The sequence below is a fragment of the Schistocerca piceifrons genome, chromosome 1 (genome assembly GCF_021461385.2).
Source record: "Schistocerca piceifrons isolate TAMUIC-IGC-003096 chromosome 1, iqSchPice1.1, whole genome shotgun sequence".
NCBI lineage: Eukaryota > Metazoa > Arthropoda > Insecta > Orthoptera > Acrididae > Schistocerca > Schistocerca piceifrons.
This window is the reverse complement of record NC_060138.1, coordinates 1,163,158,595-1,163,164,785: the sequence shown is the minus strand read 5'-3', so window position 1 is coordinate 1,163,164,785 and position 6,191 is coordinate 1,163,158,595. Positions and strand designations below refer to the sequence as shown.

The window sequence follows — 6,191 nt, the reverse complement described above, 5'->3', positions numbered from 1 at the left end:
AAACCCTTTGTATGAGATCTTTGGAAGTGCTGGAGTATTTAAAGATGGTCTTTATGTTTTAGAACCGGTGTCAAGTATTTTTTATGCATGTTGCTACTGCTGATTTTGTACATAGGTTACGTGTAACAGTTGCTGTGTTCATTGTATTTAATTTGAAAATTCCTGTCAGTTTGTCCTATGTAGTAGCTTGATCAAGCTGTACACGTTATTTTGTATATTCCTGAATCTGGTGCAGTTGTTAAGTCAGTTACTGCTGCTACAATGGCAAGTTACCAAGATTTAAGTGAGTTTGAACGTGGTGTTATAGTCGGCGCACGAGCTATGAGACACATCATCTCAGAGGTAGCGAAGAACCGGGGATTTTCCCGTACGACCATTTCGCGCGCGTACCGTGAATCATTCAGGATGACAGAAGTGCATCCCTTCGGTAAATTGCTGCAGATTTCAATGCTGCGCCATTAACAAGTGTCAGCGTGCGAACCATTCAACGAAACATCTTCGATATGGACTTTCGGAGCCGAAGATCTACTCGTGTACCCTTGATGACTGTACGACAGCAAGCTTTAAGCCTCACTTGGGCCCGGCAACACGGGCGTTGGACTGTTGATGACTGGAAACATGTTGCCTGGTCGGTGCCGGCTGGAGTGACCGAACGGTTCTAGGCGCTACAGTCTGGAACCGCGCGGCCGCTACGGTCGCAGGTTGGAATCCTGCCTCGAGCATGGATGTGTGTGATGTCCTTAGGTTGGTTAGGTTTAAGTAGTTCTAAGTTCTAGGGGACTGATGACCTGAGAAGTTAAGTCCCATAGTGCTCAGAGCCATTTGAACAATTTTTTGCCTCGTCGGACGAGTCTTGTTTCAAATTGTATGTAGCGAATGGACGTGTACGGGTATGGAGACAACCTAATGAATCCGTGGACTCTGCATGTCAGCAGGGGACTGATCAAGGTGGTGGAGGCACAGTAACTATGTGAGGCGTGTGAAGTTAGTGATACGGAACCTCTGAGATGTCTAGATACGACTCTGCAGGTGACACGTACGTAAGCACCCATTCATTTCCATTGTGCATTCCGACGGACTTGGGAAAATCCAGCAGGACAATTCCAGAATTGCTACAAAGCGGATCCAGGAACCTCTTCTGAGTTTAAACACTTTTGCTGGCCACCAAACTCCCCAGACATGTACATTATTGAGCATATCTGGGATGCCTTTTAACGTGCTGTTCAGAAGATATCTTCACCTCCTTGTACACTTACGGACTTATGGACAGTCCTGCAGGATTCATGGTGTCGATTGCCTCCAGCACTACTTCAGACATTAGTCGAGTCCATGTGACGTCGTGTTGCGGCTCTTCTGCGTGCTCGCGGGGACCCTACACGATATTAGGTAGGTCTACCAGTTTATTTGACTCTTCAGTGTACTTTTGCTATGATCAAGTCTAAAATAAATGCAGATGCGTGGTTTCTTTACTGTAGTACACTTTAGACGGAACAGACACCACACCTTTATTTCTATGAGCGAGGACGACTCTCAGTACTGTTAATACAGATGCGGATCCCCTGCGGGAGCAGAGGGCTAATGGATAGAGACGCCACTTTCGATTGACAGGTTGAGAATACGGGTCGGATGGGAAGTGTATCCGGATGGCGGATGCGGTTAAGGTAGAGAATCTAGGTTCGAGTCCCGGTTTGGCTCAAATTTTCAAAATTCCCGTTGATTTATTTCAACGTCTGTAGACATTGGTTTGACCTGATTTCTCTTAATCATCTAAAATAAATGGTTTGACACCATGCACTATTTGACGCATGCGTCTTATATGGGCATATGAGTGGGTCATCATGTTCCTAGTTTGTCTGTTTTCATTTTCATTTTTTCAGTAGTCTGTGGGTGGATAATGTAACTAATTAAACAAACGTAAGTAAAATTTTGCGTTTTCAGCCATAAAGGTTACACATGCTTAATGTCAAATGTTTAACATATTAACTCATTTGCAAAGCAATCAAACGTTTGACCTATGAATGAGATGTTACAGGCGTGACACTATTTCGCTCTCTCATTTTTACTTTGCTGGTAAAATTTTAGCTACAGCACACAAAGTTTCTTTGTTAGCGACATTACGACTAGAAGACTCTTAACGCCTATGTGGTGCTGGCTCGCCGATGATATGACCCTTCTGGTCAGATGTAAGGGGAGACTTGGAAAACCTGGCGAAATCGATGTACCGCATACTTAGCACAGAATGTGCCATGAGGACAAACAAAGACGAAGGTGATGAATAGTACTGGACGGGAGGATAACGAAATTCTTAATATTAGAAGGCTGGCCGCAGTGATCGAGCGGTTCTAGGTGCTTCAGTCCGGAACCGCGCTGCTGCTGTGGTCGCAGGTTCGAATCTTGCCTCGAGGATGCATGTATGTGATGTGCTTAGGTTAGTTAGGTTTAAGTAGTTCTGAGTCTCAGCGACTAATGACCTCAGATGTTAAGTCCCATAGTGCGTAAAGCCATTCGAACCATTTTGAATATTAGAAGTGGGAACGGTACAGTTGTGGAAGAAATGAAAAATTCTCATACCTACAGAGTGGGCAAAATAACGCTTGGCCGGAAAATATTTGACCCACCTTAAGATAGCAACCAAACTCACTTCATTCACGTGTGGTGTGGATGACGTAAGTTGTGTTGCCTAACTTAAGTTGCGTGAAGTACACTAATGCAAAATATTAGAACACCAAAAAATAATTAATTTAGTGTAATGAAATTTCGGGAATACAACTGTCTAGGCAACGTATTTAAGTGATTAATATTGTAAGACCACGGGTGAATGTAAACGTGAGGTAAGGCATTTCAAATGTGAAATGCTGGTACGTTAATAACCGGTGTTACTGCCAGCTGCTGAATGCAAGCATGTAGACGTGCATACTTTGTGTTGTACAGGTGCCGGTTTCAGTTCCCGTCGTAGAGTTCCATGCCTGTTGCACATGCTCGGTCACTACAGGGACGGTTAATGCTGTTTGTGGAAGACGCAGGAGTTTTGTCCGACGACGTTCCATATGTGTTATATTGCAGCCAGATCTGGTCATCGGGCTGGCCAAGGCTACATATAGAAACTCTTTAGTGCACGTTTGGTTACAAGAGAGGTATTTGAGCAACCGTTATCCTGTCGGAAAACCCCCCTTGGAATGCAATTCACGAATGGCAGCACAACATATGTCATCTAACTGACGTACAAATTTGCAGTCAGGGTGCGTGGGATAGCCCCACGAGAATGCTCCTGCTGTCATACGAAATCGCAATTCACACCATATCTCCAAGACTAGGTCCGGTGTGTTTAGCATGCAGACAGGTAGGTTGCAGGCCCTCAACTGACCTCTCTCTAACCAACACACGGCCGTCACTGGCACCGAGGCAGAACCAGCTTTCGTAGGAAAGCGCAACAGACCTCCATCTTTTCCTCCAATGAGCTCTCGCTTGTGACCGCTGAAGTCGTAAATGGCGGTGGTTTTGGGTCAGTGGAATGCACGCTACAGGGCGTCTGGCTCGGAGGTGCCCGTGAAGTAACCCGTTCCTAGCAGTTCGTAGTGTCACAGTGGTGCCAACTGCCACTCAGATTGCTGCTGCAGATGCAGTACGATGCGCCAGACCCATACTCCGAACACGATGGTCTTGCCTCTTTGCACGCTACATTCCCCTGACTACCGCTGCCAGTAACCGGACACAATGATTACATTCCTGCCAAGGCTCTGTGCAATATCCCAAAGTAACATTCAGCTTCTCGTAGCTCTGTTACACGACAACGTTCAAACTCATTATGGTGTTGCTAATGGCATCTTTGTTGCCTGAAAGACATTCTTGACTAATACACACGATCTTAAAGGTAACTAACGATCACGACCGTTACAGCGTGTATTTAATGGGGGTAGGACGTCAAACGGGACGACTTGGAACAGGAGAGACACCACAGGAATTTTTAATTTCCACTGTCTATACTTTTAAAAATAAATTCATAAAACTTTGTCAGAATGACCAGAAAGGATTCAGGATTTACACTTATAGTGGCGGGAGTTCAGAAATATAAGAAAATAATTTACTTTTTCACATTTGTATTTCACCATTTTTCACTTACCATTGGCTGCATTTGTTGCTATAGCTACACTTTTCTTCATACGTAAGGGAGATTCTTCGATGAAATTTGCACAGCATACAAACCATACTTACAGGTGTATGAAACTCTAGAATTTTCCAAATCTATTAGAAATTGTGGTAAAAACTGAGATAATTTACTACAAAATTTGAGTTTTTTCTGAACATGAAGTTTAAAATGTAACAGCACATTCATTTTTTTTCATAAATTAAATAATTTCTAGAGTTTCATAAACCTGTAAGTATGGTTTGCATTCTGTGCAAAATTCATCGAAGAATCTCTCTTACTTATGAAGAAACGTGTACCTTTAGCAACAAACGCAGCCAATAGAAGTGAAAAAATGATGAACTTTCACATGTAAAAAAATTTATTTTGTTATTTTTTTGAACTTCCACTGTTATGATTGTGAATCCTGAATCCTTCCTGGTCATGCTGAAAAAGTTTTATGAATTTATTCATAAAAGTATAGACAGTGGAAATTAAAATGTCCTATGATGTCTCTCCTGCTCCAAGACTGCCCGTTTGACGTCCTACTCCCCTCAACCAAAACCTCATTTGAATCCTCATTGTGGCGCTACTGGCACCTGTCTTATGCGACTGGCGCGAAATTTGAACAGACGTCATCTCTGAAAAGTAGAAACACGCCTACCAACTTGCGTGTAAGTCGCACATCTCCTTTTTTGTGTTGCTGTTTCTTTCCGTCAGTGAATTTTCCGGGCTAGCGTTATTTTACCCACCCTGTAGAAAGTAAGTTTAACTATATATGACGGTAGTATCTGTTCCCGAAAGAACAGTTACCATGGATGACCATGCAGCTTTGCTAGAAATGAAATGATATTTAAATGGACACCCTAGCTGCATACAGGCGTTGATGTACTTCATTGGGGACATGTTGAAAATGTGTGCCCCGACCGGGACTCGAACCCGGTATCTCCTGCTTACACGACAGACGCTCTATCCAACTGAGCCACCGCGGGCACAGAGGATAGTGCGTCTGCAGGGACTTATCCCTTGCACGTTCCCACGGTAACTGTTCTTTCGGGAACAGATACTACCGTCATATATAGTTAAATATGGCTTCCCGGCCATTGACCTTCTTGTGCGAACGCACACGCTATGTCCGAACTCGTACGGGACTTGGTAGATTAATCTGCCACGAGTAATGAGTATGATTGGCAAACATCTATTAGGCGCACTACGAATGTAGTGGTGTGGACAAGTTGGGAATGTGGATCTCACGGGGAACGTGCAAGGGATAAGTCCCTGCAGACGCACTATCCTCTGTGCCCGCGGTGGCTTAGTTGGATAGAGCGTCTGCCCTGTAAGCAGGAGATCCCGGGTTCGAGTCCCGGTCGGGGCACACATTTTCAACATGTCCCCAATGAAGTACATCAACGCCTGTTTGCAGCTAGGATGTCCATTTAATTATCATTTCAAGTAAGTTTAAATCTCAAGGAACATATGAAAACAGATTGCCACAGGCGAAAAATGCTCTCTTTAATAAAAGAGCTATGCTGGCATCAGACCTTCATAAGAGAAACTGTGTATGTGAAACGTGGACCACGGGGAATTCGCGTGACAGGAAACTGGAAACATTAGGAATGTGATGCTTTAGAAGAATGTAAAAAATTAAGTAGACGGAAAAGTTACAAAATGTAGAACTTGTGAAAAATGTAGGTTGGTCAGTTCCCTTACCAGAAGAAAGGATTTATTAGTGGGACATCTGTTGCTGCTGCATACTCGAGTAATTTACTTCACGCTAGAAGGAGCGGCTAATAGAAAAAAATACGAGGGAATTTATTTAATTTTAGTCAATGATCACAAAAACCGCCGTCAGACTGTCGCTTTCTGCCCTTAATCACCATCATCAATTGACCAAAATCTATAATCGACGAATTGTTTGTAATCATTGATTGAAACTGAGAAAACAAATTCGGTACTGACAGGATCACTGTCTTTATTCACGACTATGTAAAACTACTAGGAGAGAATCAAACTATAGAGACTGTTCGGTGTAACAGTCACTTAGCGTTTAAAATATTACCATCACATA

General features: G+C 43.4%; 2 non-coding genes across 2 annotated transcripts; one reads left to right on the top strand and one right to left on the bottom strand.

The window, feature by feature from the left end:
* Positions 1-5,041: 5,041 nt before the first annotated feature.
* Trnat-ugu lies at positions 5,042-5,116 on the bottom strand. The gene has a single exon. It is a non-coding gene; the product is annotated as a tRNA-Thr (tRNA).
* Positions 5,117-5,423: 307 nt separating this feature from the next.
* Trnat-ugu lies at positions 5,424-5,498 on the top strand. Its single transcript has one exon. It is a non-coding gene; the product is annotated as a tRNA-Thr (tRNA).
* Positions 5,499-6,191: the final 693 nt, after the last annotated feature.